Raw genomic sequence first — 18,194 nt, 5'->3', positions numbered from 1 at the left:
GTTGTAGACTAACAACCACAAATACTTGCATGTTACTTTGACTTCCTCTTTCTCGTGGAGCATGCACATTAATTATATTTGTTCTGCTTTCCGCAGACTGTTTCTTGAAACACAAACTGAAAAATGCCCCTTTTAGTGTAAAATTACCATGTTATTTTTCATTTTTTACACCAAAGGTACAGCAAGCATGTGCATTATTGAATCCTTATACTATGTGAAATATCACACATTTTGAAGAAATATAAAGGCAGTTAGGTTTATATTTCATAAATTCGCAAGGTTGGACTCTCCCTCTGAAATTATCTTAAAAAGTTCTATACCTACTCCAAAAAATTCCTTTCCTTCCTTCTCAACAAGAAGCCTGAGATTAGATCACTCATTTACATAAGGCCTGCACTAACACGGCACACAAGACAGTATCATCCTGACTCGCAACTCCCTATTATGCTCGAAGTGATATGTCTAAACTTAGTTCTTTTTTTCCGAAAATTATCAGACTGGAAAGATGGTTTACAAACACTGACAAATATATATTATATACCGCCTTGTTCTTGATTTGTTAGCTATTCTTTGTACGCTTTCTATTGCCCCTCTAATTGGACCCAAGGGTACGCAGTATGTACTAAATCAATTGATAAGAAAAAAATAAATCCCTAATGCAACTTGTGAACAATTACTTTACAGCACATATTGCTATTTACTAATTGCAGCTGGTGATTTTGCAAGCTGTACCAACTTAACGAGGAACGACGGTCCAGAATTGCAGCAGTTCCATAATGTACCCTGGCGACCAAAGTTATGGACGCCCAAATCACTTTTGTGTTTCTATGCATAATATGACGATTTCCTAAAGAAATAAGTGTGGCAAGAGTGCATTTTTCACCTTAAGTTCGACTGCACATATCTGGACAACGGCGCCATCCTTGGTATTTGCTCTAAGCGCATATGCCTTTCAAGCTCACTCGATGCAATTCGCAATTTGCAAATATACCGCCAATATAAATATAAATATGATTAGTGATATTTAGTTATTTACTCGATTAGGCATTTCGATTTCTAGGGCAAGTAATGTTCACCGCTTCGAGTAGACAAGCTCACGGATTCTAATCGCTCTATGAGCCACATGCGATTTTTTTAAATATTGTTTAACCTCTTCGCACGAAAACCTGGTATATGTACGCTGCAAGATATTAGCCCTAATGACTATAAGCTACATGTAGTCGTTTCACTAGCGATCGCTATAAGGTGGATACTATTCAATTCTTTTTTCCTTGTATTTGTGCCGCTACATAGACCAGTGAACAACGCAGTCCAGGCTTTTGTATAAGACAAAACGAACATTATCTGGATGGTTCATTACTCTTGTTTCACAGAGGGTGTTTGAGGAGCGAAAAGCACAAGAAAAAGCGAAAAAACTGTGACAGCCGATTCTACAGAACGTAACGTTAACTCATAATGCGTAATTCTTTTTCAATTCTCTGCTCTGTTTTCGTGTGTCTTCTTGGTCCCTGGTACTAAACCTATCATTAAATTTGACACAATTTCGTTTTTTTTTTACTTTTATAGTTCAGTGTCGCACCTTTGAGTGAATAAAAGTGTTCGGTGGTCATTCTAGAAACGCATTAGGCAGCGTGTGCGCCATTTTTACAAATAAACTGAAGGAATAAAACAGTAGAAACCGCCAGAACATTTCAGTCGGAACCAAATACTTTCTGGAGCTGGGTTTACACGGCATCAATCATTCCTTGCAGTTGGCGAAGACAGAATGTTTGAAATTTATGCCAATATCCACAGAAAAAAGAGGGTCGAATTCGGCATCTGCTATGAAAGCATCCGGCTATTAAACGGCAGTCCTTCGCTGGAATTGTGAATTCACGTTTACATAGTCACTCTGGCTAGAGTTTCTTGTAGCGCAATCATCGCTTGTGCTGAAGTTTGGCAAAAGAAACAAAATTCCCCGAAATGTGGGCCTTATCGGTAAACAGACTTGCACCGCGAAGAGCTTGAGAAGCAAGCCTATGATGACTTCCCAGGGGAAGTATCAGATAATTTTTTCGCGTATTTGTTAAGTTTCCATGTGTACAAAACAAATTATGGTAATTCCCTGCTTCCGAACGGATAATGTCTGAGTTGACACGGGCGCACATGTCGCAGCGAGCTGTCAGTCAATAGGCCTAATGACTTCCGTGTACCGTTGGTGTGCCGGTTCTTGGTGCTTTTAAACTCGAATCTGCTTTGTTCTTTGCTTTTTCCAGTGAATGACTGCTCTCATGACTAGCCTGCTGTGCTCACTGGTGTTCCTACCAGTGCTAGCAGAGTGTAATCGTGATTGGCTTGCTTATCTGCAAAAATCCTCAGCCATGCGATTATATCTATATAGCTTCAAGAAACATTGCATTGACATCGCCCACGTTTCTACACTCTAAAAACTAAGGGAGTGCCGGGCACTCTCTTTGAGGGAGTAGCTGCTTGTCCCATATTTCAATCTCTTTTCGAGAGTAGATCGACCCTCTTTGAGAGAGAGTAGGTCAACTCCTCCTGACAGAGTTTTGTTACTCCACCGCAAGGGATTGCTAGTACTCTTCCGCAGAGTGATAATTCTCTTCCCACAAGGAGTGCTAGTACTCTTCCGCAGAGTGCTAATACTCTCCCCGCAGGGTTAATAGTACACCGCCAGACCGAGTACTTCTACTCCCCCAAAGAGAGTGCTTGTACTCCTTCAGAACAGAGTGCTAGTACTCTTCCCAATACCCTCTTAGCCAAGTCCTGGTCACGCATGCAGGCAGCAAATCAGATCAAATTAGGGTCGCTGATATACCGTTCCCTAGGCGGCTCCTCAGAGACACTGGCCCGATTCCAAGCGGCCTTCAGAATAGGCGTGAGCAAAGTTATGCAGGATTTTAAAGTCATTTTTTCCTGGCTATTTGCTGCCTACCGTGAGGCGTGACTGCTCTGAAGCGGCCTATGCGTATGCGTCACGAACGCCACTGAGGAGAAAAAAAAGCGAATTAACACTTATTCTGCAAATATCTTCGCAAATTTCACAATCAGGAGTCACACAATCTTAATAGAATACAATTGTCAAGGGAATCACATACTTATCAAGAATCACAATGCTCGATACATCATGTGAATTCGAACCCGCGTACACTCGCATTTGTACAATTCAAAACACACATCATAACCATTACACCACAGCGCCGCCATGCCCAATCGTGTTCTTTTAGAGGTTATATATATACCAAACGTATTTGATGAATCTGCTGTGGTGGGTGGGGTTTCTCTGCAGTGTGCTGTGCTGTTGTGTACTGGAATACGTGTGCGTTTGCATCATTTCCATTCCTTGCTACGACTAACGAAGGAAGACAACGTAGACGACAACGTGAGAACTATTCACGGCTTGTCGTCACCGCAGGAAAATAACAAATGTACCGTTCAGCTCATGATCGAGTGCTTCTCCAGTCCATGTTCTCCAAAATACGCGGATACAAAGTATTGCGCCAACCATCCATGCATGTGAATTTAATTCGCGCGTATACTGGTGAGCAGCTGCGACGCCAGTACCAGGCATTTCGACGTGCCTCACGCTGCCGTATAGGCGTTCTTTTCAAGTGCATTAGTTTAGAGTTTGGTTCAGTCCGCTGTGAGCTGTTGTCCTGCATTAGCAGCGGATCGTTAACGTTTTGAAGCGCATGCATTCCAACATTTGGAGACTGCTTATGCCGATAGCCGCGTCAAATGCATTGGCACGTTGTTTAAATGACTAATGTGTCCACTTGTTACGCGTGCACTGCTCGTATCCTGTGGCAGTGCTCGTTCTAAAAGCTTCGAAGACCATCTACACTCATGCGTGTGTTCAATTTATATATGCACAGGATGGACTTGCCGGCTAGTTGGTTGAGCATTTTAGAAGAAACAGCGCAACACAAGGACGACGCATAAACATGCCACACCACGAAGCGCTGGTGTGGTTGATGCTTTTTTTCGTCCTTGTGTTTGCGCTGTTTCTTCTTCCACGATACACGCACACCACAGGTACGCGAAAGTTTAGGAGCATAAGTGGTTAACTCTGTTTTCCCCGTTTTCTCTCGGTGTCAATGGCACAGTGCGTTGCCCGGAATTGTGCACGCTTACCCCCATATGCAGAAATGCATCATAACTTGAAGCCCATGCTTGACTTGATCTAAACGACGCAAGTCGTGAACGCACCAAAAGAAAGGCAGTGAGCGTCTTGGGGGACGTTCGCACCAGGCGTCGTTTATATCAAGTCAAGCATGAGCTTTGTATTAAGATACATTTCTGAATACGGGGGCTAGACATCTGCTTCTTCCAGAAAATGTCGAAGAAACGCCCGCCAAAACCAGGCACATTCGTAAACTTAAATAGGCAATACGAAGCTCCATAGAAAAAAAAAATTGGAGGACGCTTAAGCTTCGCCTTCAAGAGTGGAACGCGACAGCGTTCCCGTCGACCCACCAAGGGGTATTGGGCTACGGCGCAGCGACTACGCGCCCCGCATCGGACGCGAAGAGCGTCGAGCAACGCAGCGTTCGGCGCGACAACGAAATGTGCGCCTCAGCAAGCGACGCACGCCTGAGCCTTAGAAACAGCTCGTTTCTAATGTAACACCGCGTTCACTAGAGGCGCTTTTGTACCGCTTTGAAGCATCGAACTCGTGGCTCAGTGGTAACGTCTCCGTCTCACACTCCGGAGACCCTGGTTCGATTCCCACCCAGCCCATCTTGGAAGTTTCTTTTTATTTATGAAGTGCCTGCCGGGATTTATCGCTCACGGCCAACGCCGCGGACGCCGACGCCGACACCGACGCCGACGCCGACGACACCGGCTTTTCTGCGACACGAGCTCCTTAACGCTATCGCGTTAAAAAGAAGAGTGGTATTAAAAGCTTTCAGTATTTTTCTTTACTCCAAAATGGTTGCGCTCTCGTGGCTTCACTGTACAGAGATAGTGCAGCGTTAGCTAGAAAGCATGAATTTCCTAACTCCATGCCAAAATAAGCTTGTAAAATTATTTAGGTGCTAGAATCCAGGGTTTGTAGCGATCCTTAAAAATCCTTTATTTCTAAAATGCCATCTTCAAGGCATTGAAAACGCTAGAATTTTTAGAAGTACTGGAAAGTCCTTAAACTTGTACACTTGGCTAGACATAGCAGACATTGCCAAGCGCTTTTTTTCCCTTCTGTGACACTCTTTCGCATGTCACAGAAAATTGTCTCTGGAGGTAATAGAAGGAAAGCGACATCCTTAAATATGAAATTACAAAGGCGCTGCAGATACCAGTCTTATGCACATGGAACCGGCGACAAATGTGCTTGGAGGAGCAGAAGCAGGAAGCTCAACAGTTGAGGCATTCGAAGAGAAGCCGTGAAGAGTAAATTGAGAGCGACAGACACAATAAAAAGAAATTAGAAATGACTATTGCTTATTTGATGGTGAAAAAAGCTGAGGCAACAGATGACATCACATACACTGTCAAACCAAACAGTATTCAAAAACTGCAAATGTTGCAGGTCCAAGTAGTTAATTGTGCTATTGCAGAAAAACTGAGCGCTTTCTTGAAATGCTTCCTTGTGTGCGTTTAGTGGTGGGCGGTGAAAGGCAAATTAGCAGTCTTTCAAATGTTTGAAATCACTGAAATGCGATTTGTTGTTTTCTTTTGTTTGCATTAAAGTTAACGGTGTTCTTGAACAAGTTATTGCCTGTCCAAACTACTACACACATTGCACGAGGTCCTTGAAGTTACTGTGTCGGGGCCTCGAAAGTCCTTGAAAACCATTGAATTTTTTTCTTCAATATTGCTACGAACCCAGTAGAACAACTGTCATGGAATAAAAACCTTGGTTGAACAGGGGCTTATACGCAGAGCACAGGAAGACTAGAAATGCAGTAGTAGGCATGGAGGGCCCTGAAAAAAATGTGCCACATCCGCTCGTCTGCCTTATGTTTCTGCACCGACTGTCACATTTTTAATAGAAGTGCACTTTCTGTTCTACTCCAATAAACGCAACATTACGAACTCCAGTGTGGGGCAGTCCTTCAGCCAGTGCAGAACTTTTTCTGTACATCCGAGTCAGCTCTGTCATTTTTCCAGCATTGTAGTACAAGATTTGTTAAACTGGTTTAGCAGAATATGAGCAGTAAACTCTTAAATTAGCTGTTTATTTGTATGCACAAGTTCAGGTCCTCAGTTTGGTGGCATGACAAATTGCCATATCTCAATAGATACAAGAAACAATTTTATTACAGTTTAATAAAATCCAAACAGTAATAATCACAACAATATAATGACATACATTTCTTTTGGTACGTATACAGCCCATGTCTTGGCAGTGTATAAATTCAACTATACACCGTAAGTACTGTGTCCAGACCACTATTATTCACATGTGTAAAACCATCACAGCAATTCAACAAATATCACAGTAATTAGTGACCTACACTTTGTAACTGCTTTACATGAGCATAATGTATACAAATGGTCCCTGTGTACCTACACATGACTAGTGCAACCCGAGTACTATTACTCGCAGGTGTAAAACCAACAAAGCAGTTCTTTAAAAAATATCACAGCGCTTAGTGACGTACATGCTGTAACTTCCTCGTAGAAACTTAATACAAACATGTGAGGACACAGAAAGCTAGCAGTGGGCATACATGGGAATACCACCGGCTCAATACTAATTCACAAGTGTAAAACCAACCAAGCAGTTCTTTAAAGAATATCACAATGCTTAGTGACATACATTTTCTAACTAGCTTATATAAGCTTTATACAAACATGAGAACATACACAAAGCTAGCGGTGCACCCGCATAGAAGTGCGGCCATCTGAACACGATTATTTGCAAGTGTAAGCTCAACAGAACAGTTCGTTATAGTGACGCACATTTTGTAACTGCCTTATACAAGCTTAGTGCAAGCACAAGAATGCAGAAAAATATAAATTAAGAACTTGCTCTATGCATACACAAACAGATCAACACAAATGGTAAACAACGCTTTGAAGACAAATGTGACTGTGGCAAAGCGCAGTGCTGTGCCGGTTAAAATTGCCACCCACAAAAGTATTGAGCAATGCTTAAACCACAGGCAATAAAGTGCTGAAAGACTGCGTCTCTAACGTAACAATTTTAATTCAAATTTCTTGAATATAGGGCTCGCTTGCAGATAAGGCATCTGATCCAACTGACCTGATTTTACACCTGCTACATGCCTACAATGCACTCAGATATAACTGGTAATAGTAATTATAAAAGGCATTTAAAAACTTGATAGTATGATGAAGATGCATGACTAGAAAAGTTCTGTCCTCCTCGTACTTGTTAAAAAGGTGTAAGTACGACACATGTTCTTTTTTTCCTCAATTTTTGCATTAATGGACAGCCGGGAACCTCGAACCGACACAAAAAAAAAGATACTGCTATGTTAATAGTGTTATGAATAATTTTTTGTGAAAGCTTTTTTTACAGACAAGTTGCAATCTCGTTTCTGGAGGTTGAGCTGTATCTTGCAAAATAACTTGAAAAGTGGTCACATGGGAGCATGACACTATATCATAATGTTAGTTTCAGTTGACTCTCTTGCCCTACAAGTCGCTGCTCACTGTGGCCAGTGATGCAACAGCAGTGTCTGTGTGATTTTCATCACACTTCTGTCCTATGCCATTCTTACCAGAGTTGGCGGCACATAGATACCCAAATTTCGATAGTGTTGCTTTCTCAGGTGGTTGCTTTTGATTTGCTCAATATCAGTTGGCACTTCAGCTGCATTAAACTTCTTTTTTACCTCTTCAACAACAACATCAACAACAATCTTATGACACCTGTGTTGTCCTTCTAGTTGCCTACAAAGACCAGTCAATCTAGCAACAGCACTGACAGTCTCTACTATCTTGTAATGGGGGAGAGGTGTGTCCCACCATGTGTTCCACATTGTTGTCCTATGTGGGCTGGCTGGGGAGGCAACAACTGTAATATGTTTGCATTTGCATATATTAAAGTGATGCTTGTACTGTGTTATAACACCTAACTTAGTCTTGCACTTGCTGCACAATAACACTGGCTCACAGTCGTGGTGAAAAGCTTTTGTATGTTGAGCAAATGAGTTGTATCCACTACAAAAAAAGTCAGTGATAGCACACATGTTGCTCTACCAGGCCTGGTATGGTTCCTTCTGACACTGCTGCTGATGCTGACGCGCTGCTGCTTGCCTCGTACACTGTTGCAGCTGCAGTAGACGTGGCAGTCTCTGTATCTATTGCTGCCATGTCATCTGTCATGGTAACTTCCAAGTGGTACCGGGCTCACTTCTGCAACAGAGATGTTGTTTGCCCCTTGAGGGCTCTCATGATCAGGGCCAATAATTTCGTAGGCATTGTCTCCTGCATCGAAGAACCAATAAGAACAGCATGAATTAATAAACATAGCTCTAAAAAGTATGGACATCAAGACTTAACCACAAGCTTTGCAAATAAGTGACCGGGCTTAATGAATAATACTTGCAGGAGGAGTCACAATTGTTTGTGTATATTACAGTAAAGCCTCATCAGAAGTATTCAAGAGGCACGGGAAACATGTCTCTCGAAACCAAAAATTTTGAGACACTGAGGAGCCAGACTAGATCACTTTATTATGCATCATCACTAAAGTATGTTTTCATATATCTGAAGGAATAAATGCTCAGGGTGGCTTAAAGGGCCCCTAAACCACTTCTCGACATTTTTTGAACATTTCAAGTAAACACGCGTATCGAAATCAGAATGCCGTCACGATCGATGAAGCCAAATGCCAGAGTGCGTAGCACTGCCGGAGCACCACAATATGAAGAAAATGACCCCGTGCGCCTCTCTGGACCTATCCTGCACCCCCCAGTTTGTCCTGACGTCACCAGGCTGTCTCTGATGATGTCACCAGTTTCCGGTGCTGTCGATTGGTCGAACGAAAGTGTACGACTGCCGGCAAGGCCTGCAAGCAAATACACACACTCCTTCTTCCTCGTCGCGTTGCGCGCGATGCCATTGTGGGCAGCCAATGGGGGCAAAGAACAGAAACGCCAACAGAAGGGTCTCCCTACGAGGCTCTTCAACACGAGTCACCATATTGTTCCGTTGTATTAGCGCCACCCCTCGCAGGACGACGGGCCAGCGCGGCAGCAACAGAGCTCGTTGGTGTTGGCCTGTCCCGTAACATTTGGAGGTGTACTAGGCAAGGAAAAGACGATACTGTCTATATGGCGTGTACCAGATGAAAGAGTAAAATGAGTGGGGACTACTTTTCGATAATCAAACACACATAGCTCCACTATTACTGCACCGTTTCGAAAAATTCTCGTGGCTACCTGTTCATTGCCTTATTGTGTAGAACTGCAACACCGCAACTAAATTTCAACCTCGGTAGTTTAGGGGCCCTTTAAAGAAGACATTCACAGCTTTTTAGTGAATGTAGATTGTGTTAGCTTCCTTCCCAACTTCTGGAATTTAAACACTTCACTTTGCAAGCCTTGTTGCTCGCAGTACCTTTGAGGTGCTCTTAGACGCTCGTCAGCTTCAACTGCCGACACTTTCTGCCCTGCACTGTCCTCGTTGCCCTCCTTTTCTGGTTCATGCTAAAAGAGACATGCGCGATTGACTTGTGTAAGGATTGCGTGATCTTTACGCCCTTCGGAGCACACAAGGTGCACAAAGTGAATGTGTCTGGGTTGTGTCCCTTCGAAGTAGTGAATACTTAAATAGTCATCCTTAGTAACAAAGGTGTCTCTTGTATACAGTATTGTTAACGTGGCAAACATAGGAAAACCAACCAAACCATATTCAGATGTCTCTTACAACAAAGTGCATCTTGTAATGAGATTCGACTGTACTGAATATTTTTCAACTATGGATCATCTGCATGTACATATAGTCACAAAGACATGTTGTGTGGAATGGCGAATCGGGAAACAGTTCGTACTCTTACTTTTTGTCCCTATCATAAGCAGCTGATAACAATATGATAAAAAAGCAGGCAATGAGGCTAGAATGGAACATAATCCTTCAGCTCTAAACAGTTTTTTGGGCCCACATCATTCCCTCATATGACATAAGGAAACAACTTGATTGCAGTAATGCCTGCATGTGATCCGAGTTGATTGAAACAATCTATACGTAAGGTTGTCCTGTATGTAATTTTATCAGAGTGCTTTTTGGATGTCCTGCTGGTGATCCTGGCTGCGCGATGCTTCTCATGCTTTTTGGCACGATTCATTTTTTTGCACTCCACTTTTTTTCAGATTTTCTCCCCTTTCCCTTCCCCCTTGTGTAAAATAGCACACTTGAAGTATCAAATCTGTTGAACTAACGTGTGTATCAAACCTGTTAACATGTGTGCTTCTCTGTGGTCTGTGTTGTATTTTTGCGCTGCACAATTCAATTCAAGATGAAAGATGGAACGTCCCTGCCTTTAGTTTAATTGTGTGTGTGTGTATATGTCTCTCTCATGTTTTGAAATATATGTACATTCAGGAGTGCCTGCATGCCCTTCTCTCCTGCTCCAGTGACGAAAAGGAGAGCCTGTTTATGTACCATAGTAAAAAATTCAAAGGTTTTCGCTGTGCCCATTACATCCCTTATCATATGGATCTGTCACAATACAGAGTAGCAGTGGTCCATAATACTAGCCCATCCCAACATAATTATAAATTAACACATACCGACATGCTGCGAAACAGCTGTTGCAAAGCCGCTGGTGAAGGCAATTTCCGCAGCACTGCAGTGGTACAGCCGAGTTCTACCTGTATAGTGACAAATCCATATGCGTGTTAGCAACTCAGTAGTTGCTGATGGTTTCATAAGCTTTACACTACACAATAAAGTAATCTAGACAACTTTGTTGGAACAAATGCACATAATTAGGACACTACTTAAACACTAACACGATTAATTGCCCCCAATCTCTCACTCACTAAGGGATAATACTACTGAAACATCGGTGGAGAGCTCAGATTAACACAGCCCATAGAGGACAAGCGTTCTTTGAGGAAAGCAGCTATAACAGCGGTTAGTTTTCTTGATCATTTTATGTGGTAGCTTTGATATAAATGTCATGCAGTACTATAAAATACGAAGTGCCACATTTCTAGCAGCAGAAGGCGTCGTCAGACTCATGGTACAACAGATTTTTGCACTGTTTGTCAGTGAGCCGACACATACGAAGAAAACCGAATTCACACATACGTATACAGTGTCAAGTGCACTTCTCCTTCTGAAAACGCAGCCACCAGTTCCAATGTTGCTGAAAGGAAAGGTTATATAAAGTGCGAGACTGCATGGAACTGCCACTTATGACTGTAAATGTATGGTCTGCTGATTGCAGAGGTAGTCACATGCTATCTCTAGTCTCTTTTAGAAGCATTACTAAAGAATAAATTAAAATCTATTCATAAGTCACGAATTTCATGCATCCACAGTTTGACTAAATAACCTGTGAGAAAAAGACATGTTTACCTGGAATAGCAACCTTTTTTCCTGCTGCAAAACTTTCCTTCGAATTAATGAAATAACTTTACAGCGTCATAATGCGTTTCTCGCAACTACTTGCCGGCAGTGGCGAGTTAGTGTTTATATCTGACTCATTGGGCGACAATACTGCCAAACACAAATGCTTCACGAACACGAGAACACGTCCCTTGCAGAGAATAGCAACCATATATGCCTCTGTGAGACATGATCGCACCTTTGTGGCCAAGATGTACATTAGAACGACATCACCATCTCATTAAAAAAAAAAGCCTCCGTACAAGGCAGCCGCCAACTGCATAATGTGAAATTGCAACTGATGTCCACTTACTGGTGGCCTGTGTTTGAGTCACTTTTGGCAGTTGACTGGGTGCTGAGAAATGCACGTCCTGGGTTGTCCCTGCAAAACATACAGGGTTATGTCAAATGTTGAATATATATATATGCCGGCATTTCATCAGTCGCAAAACAAACGAGTAAACTAATAAACAACTGTAATGTAAACAGAGTACACATCATAAGATAGGCTGTCAACTGTTAATGCATTATGCAAAAAACCTGATGCATAGGAAAGACTATATGTATACACACGAAACTGACACACAATTTAATTCGCTCTAGGTTTTTCCGTGCAGTATATTCAAATTATTATGTCTCGTGGTTAGAGCAAAATTAGTGTAAATTACGAACTAAATTATCTACCCTGGAAACTTTTCTTCAATATGCACCTGTGCGCGCTTCGAACGAGTAGTGTTGTAAAATTTACGTACATGGCATTTAACATAGTTGCTGAACACGGATTTCCTTTGCCCTCTGTCGTGTACAGTGAGCTACATATATCTGCCCCCCCCCCTTTTTGTACTAGCCATACTGCGTGCCACTGCACCTATACGCACGTCAATAAACCTCACGACACAGAAATAAAAAAAGCGCCAATCACCCATGCCTGCATGTTGTAGTGGGCCTAACCTAACCAAGCATGGGCTGTTGCTTTTTATAGTAAACACAGGCACCGTGCTCATTGCAAGTATGTATCATGTCGCTAAGCAAATATGCAATTTCATTGTACCACTATTTTTTTATCACATGGATATATCTGTTGAGAGGCAAGACAAAAAGCAGTCACTTCTCAGAACTAATCAGCTTTCTTAAAACACATTTTTAACTTTTCAATGACACTTGCTGCTATGTGTTTGTCTCCAGAGAGCATACTTGATTTGACTTACCAATCAGAGACATTACATAAATATACCATGTTAAGATGACTGCCTGGAGCACGTGAGAATTTTTATCTTCGTGTAACATACTGTATCTTGATTTTGTTGACATTTGGTCAAATGGTACACCCAATATACCCACATACTACTTTCTTGTCCAAATAACATGCCAATGTATTTTGATTTTTTGGCATTGGCTCCTCTGCACTACGTGAAGTCGCGCTGCACTGGCTCTTTCAAATCCTCGTGTCCTTGCAGCTGCCTTCTTGCGTTATATAAAGCGGGTGCCTGAAAAATATCGTATGCAAAAGTCAACACAAGGGCATGGTGCAAAACAACATCAAGACAGTCAAGGCCATGGCAATAAAAAAGTCTTAGCTCTTAGTCTTCCTAGTGAAATGCATGCAAAACATCCAAATGACTGCAACAGTCAACTGCTAAACTAATTTCAATTTTAGATTTAAGCAAAAAAACAAATAAACCACAGTTCATCCTTGTTTTTCATGAATGTTAGAATACTCCTGCTATTGAATAGAATATTGGTCATTTTCAGACGTCATAGGTCTGTCATGAGTCTGGTGTATCGCAAACACCACTTGTGACACATCCTAAGCACGTGCCCAGTGTGCCCTCCCCCCCCCCGCCCCCGCACCACCCCTGGTTGTGCCACTGCTGAAGCCATAATTTGAGGATTATAGCTGCAAACATGATGCTCAGTAGGGATGAAAATATTGTCCTTCAGCTCAATGGATATATGGATGTGCCTATAAAAAAGGGCAACAAGGCTTGTTATGGCAAGCTTACCCACATCTCAATACTAACAAGTTCACTGCGGCCTGCATCTAAGCTTACTAAAAGGCATGAACTTATTTTCATGCATGAGGTGCGCAGTGGAGTTCATTTTTGACAGACGCGACTACTGCTGCAGTTTGAAATCTAGCATTTCAGATTCTTGTAGGCATGTAAAAGTTGCAGTTAAACCGCAGTTATTAGTTTATTACACCAACCTATTGTTCTGTGTACGACAAACTGGTAACACGAAATTAAAGCAACATTTTATTTTGATATTTTATTTCTCTACTTAAAATATTCAAGCGATAAACACATCTTGATCTGCCATGCTATAGCAAAATGCACACATTACGCTTGTAACCCCCAGAGGAAGGCTGATTTAGCTGTTCATATGACATAACTCTCACACGCCAACTCATATTAGCAAATGCACAGGCATGTCCAAAACAATAAGCGTATGCAAAGCGCCCCTGCAATTGTTTTTCCGCACAGCAGCCGTTATATTCGATGCCGATGCGTAACTAGCTGCTCGACAATTCACCGAGTTCGTAGACATAAGCATCCTTTCAGTTTCGCACCGTGCACGAAAACCGCAACAGGAGACAAAACCAGACCTATAATCACACCATTTCAACATGAGCAAAAACAGTTCAGTCTTAGGGATAAACACTGTGAAAGCGATTTAGTGCGCGACGGCGACGAGCGACGGCTTCGAGCGACAAAACGGGCCGTCGCTTGAACAGATGGCTCGGTTCTGGAAATCTAGAAATCGTCTCTCGTCGCCCAGAAGTGCTATGAGCGACTAGCCAATAGGGCGAAGCCGGAACTGGATGTACATACATCGCTCAAATACTACCGATTGTCGCGCGGAACGAGAAAATGATTCAATTTTTGTACGTGCAAGGATAAGAACGTACTGCAAGACCTCCGGAAATATTTTATGCTACTTTTTATAGTAAAATACATCAACGTAAATTACTAAAGCACGCGTCACGCGTGACTACAGCCCTCATGCCTGCAACACCGGGGAGGCGTCGCTCAAAATCGTCGCTCGCACGGAGTACGACTTGTAGGCGACGAGCGAACGCGACAGCCATCTCCGTCGCGTCGCTTGTAGCTGCCGCGCGCAAGATCGCTTATATGGGGTTTATACTTTTTTCAGCATAAAACATGGATTCCTCATGCGTTTTCAGTAAGTTCAAGATAACGCGCCCACACTCTAAGAAGAATTCCGGGGAAAACGGGAGTAACTGCGCAGTTCGTCCCAAAAAGGGCGCTTTCGTCCCTCAAGGGAGTAACTGCATGGATGTGCGTGCCGTGTGCAAATTTTGGAGAGTAAGTGTTTAGTCCCTGGTCGGAAAGAGAGGAACGGGAGGACGAACGGCAACAGTTACTCCCCATGCGCTCCGCTGTTTTCGTCCGTGTCGTGCAGTGATGCGGCAAAAACTGTATTGTCTATAAATCGTGAATAGTTCGAAGTTCGTGCACTGTCCATTGAACTATATGCAAAGCAGCACTTTGCCTCTTCGTGAGAAAATTGCGTGAAATTTAAAGTTGGAATGTGAAGAGCCATGCCGTTCGTGCGCACCCCATAAGTGAGCGATAGAAATTAAACGCGCAAGTCATTGATAGACTGCCAGATTTTGCTGGTCAATAGTACCTACGTTCCTTCCGTTCCACGGAGATTACGAACTTGAATGAATCGATGTGTAGCTCAAACGGGACACACTAAGCCACAGAGCAATTGTCCGTCTCTGTCGTCTTAGGTGCCCCGTTTGAGCTCGCTACACGTTTGCATCGTGTAGTGCCTCAGTTTAAAGCACCCTAAGAATACTCGGGCATATTTCTTTTCCCACTCACTGATGGTTGCAAGTACACTCAACGTTACACTCTCCCCGCACAGCATACACAATATGCCGAGTCGCTTTTACATTGCCGCACCTGCGTTCCGATGCTTAACATGTCTCAATTTCCTAGTCTCGTCCAGCAATCTGCCGTGGTGCAGTGGTTAGAGTAGCTAACATGGGAGCGCGAGGACGTGAGTTCGAATCCTGCTTTCGGGCCCCTCTTTTTTCTTTTTTTTTTAAGCTCAGTAATCTTTTTTATTAGCGTATAAATGCCTAATTTCATTAATTCCACCTTTGCGGAGCATCGGAAATAATGACCGTTACTCCTTTGAGGAGCATCGGAAAAGAGCAACTGTTGGTCCTCGGAGGAGTAACGGCATGGGGAGTAACAGTTCATCCCCTCGCACTTACCCCCTAAAGGGAGGAATGGTTGTGGCAGATCAGTTGCTCCCCTAAAGGAGTAACCTCAATACCCCCTTTCCTCCTTTTCTTCTTAGAGTGCAACTGACCTCTTGCAGCATGCAGCTGAATGCCTGCGGCAAAGTTTCTAACTAGCACTGGTGCTGCACGTAACTTCAGTGGTCGCAGATTCCCCCTGCGCGAGACACCGTCAAGCGCGCGGTTCATTTATAAAAAAAAGCATGCTGCCAGCAAAATGACGTTTTCTGTTATGTGATTCCTTAGTTCAACAGCGTTCCGTACACAGTAGACTGCCAAACTGAATAAATTCAAACACACAAAACGCACGCTAATCTCGCTCCGCATAGGCTCGGAATCACGGGCTGGTGAACTAACCATTTTAAGCGTCCTCTCGCCTGGCGTCTTATTGAACATACCATAGTTCTGGCAGCGTTTGCGATTTTTAAAGCTCTTACGGACAACGGCAAAGTGATAAAATCACATGCAGTTATCGCGACGACTGGCTTTTTCGATTGACATCGAGAGACACAGCGCGTATGCCTAGTCCTTTGTCAATCGCGTCGGCTAAGCGCAGCGACGACTTCCTGGCGATAGCATGACATATACGGACAATGTGCACCTAAGTTAGAATTCACTTACCGTGGAGGATTTGCTGTTATATCCAAGGCATGACGAACGACAGTGGTGTTTTCGTGGCGACGCGAGATGGCTGACATACGATCTCCCTTGGCTGGCCTTTGCTGCTGAAATGCATTGGCTGCTGCTGTGCTGCTCGGCGGACGGTCACCTTTCTCCGGTGCTGTGTTTTTCCGCGATCTTGAGCGCGCGCGCGCGCGGTGGAGCAACTCCGAGTGAAAAAGTAGAGCGCTCGCTACGCGTTCCGTTGAACTGCGGCGGCCTGTTCTCTTAGAAGCAAAACGATGTGTTCTTTGCTCAGCGTGCATGAATGATACATTGCCATGTTCGGGGCCAGCCACCTACAGTTGAAGCAGAAGATTACGCTACGTTTTGTTTTCTATTGCCGCAAGAGTCTCTCTTTTCTAATGTCGCAAGAGTCTTTTCACTCTCTCTCTCTGAAGGGGAGAGTGAAAAGCACATTTCACTCACTCCTTGGTGACAGAGTGAACAATGCATTTCACTCTCCTCGACATTTTGCGAGAGTAAAACGACGCTTTGAAGAGTGAACCGGCAGCTTCACTCCTGCGATACCCTTCCTACTTTTTAGAGTGTACCCGGCTCGTTTGTCGATCCTTGGTTTCAGCCTCGTTCACAAGCGTTATCAGGACTTTATTGCAGGTCGAGCTTTTAGTCTTGTCACATTTTACATGCGCTGGTTACTCCAAACACACTGTCAGCAGCCCTAAGTATCTAGATTCGCAAGTGATGACGTGTCTACGTCCGGTATTACGAGTGACATATATCAATAACCCCATGGTCATGGCAGTTAGGCTCCTAAGTGTTTAGAAGATGCCACGGTGCTCGGCCCCTTCTTCTTCCCGAGAATTGGTCGTCGTTACTCGCGAGTATTTCAATGGGCCTTCGGTGCGCAAGCTCCTAACTCAAGCCCATTTCACCCCTGAGGAAGCCAAGTGCCAGGCCGGGGGACGCTTGTTCCCATTACAGCGAGCCGCTGGGTCACCGGCGTCAGCAAGATTCGAATCCGCGACCTCCCGCAGTCGAGGCGGGCACTTTACCACTGAGCCACCACTGCGGTAAACGATAACGACGCATCGATAAAGATGGGGTGGCATGCCCTCGCAAACAGTGATCGGGCAGGTGAGAAGCTTGTGAAGTTTCCCGTGTGTCATCATTGGTGAGCTACACTCTGAATTTTCTTGTTTCTACCAGAAATAAATGTAAGCCAAAGAAAGCCCATAATTCACATTTGGTGCCACGTTTCATATGTAGAGTATCATGGAAACCTAAAAGTACCTAAGCATAATTAATAAGTGCACTATAGCTTGAAAATGCTCCATTGCCTTCTTTATGATTTTATCGCAGAACAGAGATGAATTTGGTTGTAGAACGCAAACTTGGGTGCTACTGTCAAGAGTTGATCATACGTGCATCCGCTCGGAGAGAACTTGGTACTTCTCCGATTCTGTTACATTTCTAAAGAGATTGTGTTACCATAAACCTACCGTTTCAGCGCAGTAGATGACATTGACAGTGAATATTCGATTTGATGTATCTCCGCTAGGCAAGAACATCTGTTGTGAAAAAATTGCACAGCCTAAACGCCGGACATTGGATAACCATTAGAATGTGAGATAGCGAAGGTGTTCGAACAAATTAGGGATGCATTGAGCAAATGAACGGGAATAGAATGAAATGGGATATGAAAGGTGGTATACGGAAAAAGATCACCTCAGAATCTCACTCCGCCGATCTTATCATCTTTATGGAA

At 43.5% G+C, this 18,194-nt stretch overlaps 2 long non-coding RNA genes across 3 annotated transcripts in view; both read right to left on the bottom strand.

Moving 5' to 3' along the window:
- Positions 1-18,194, bottom strand: part of LOC142578121 (uncharacterized) — a 311,453-nt gene that overhangs the window by 158,842 nt on the left and 134,417 nt on the right. The gene's annotated exons all lie outside the window — the stretch shown is intronic.
- On the bottom strand, positions 6,244-13,159 carry LOC142580031 (uncharacterized). Of its 2 annotated transcripts, none has more exons than XR_012827544.1 (2): positions 11,843-13,159; positions 6,244-8,400 (listed from the first exon to the last, which is right to left on the bottom strand). It is a non-coding gene; the product is annotated as an uncharacterized LOC142580031 (long non-coding RNA). The 2 variants fall into 2 exon arrangements; XR_012827545.1 differs by lacking the exon at positions 11,843-13,159 and adding an exon at positions 10,707-10,787.

Source organism: Dermacentor variabilis, chromosome 4 (assembly GCF_050947875.1).
Source record: "Dermacentor variabilis isolate Ectoservices chromosome 4, ASM5094787v1, whole genome shotgun sequence".
Taxonomy (NCBI): domain Eukaryota; kingdom Metazoa; phylum Arthropoda; class Arachnida; order Ixodida; family Ixodidae; genus Dermacentor; species Dermacentor variabilis.
The sequence above is the reverse complement of the archived record's forward strand: the minus strand, read 5'-3'. Positions and strand labels throughout refer to the sequence as shown.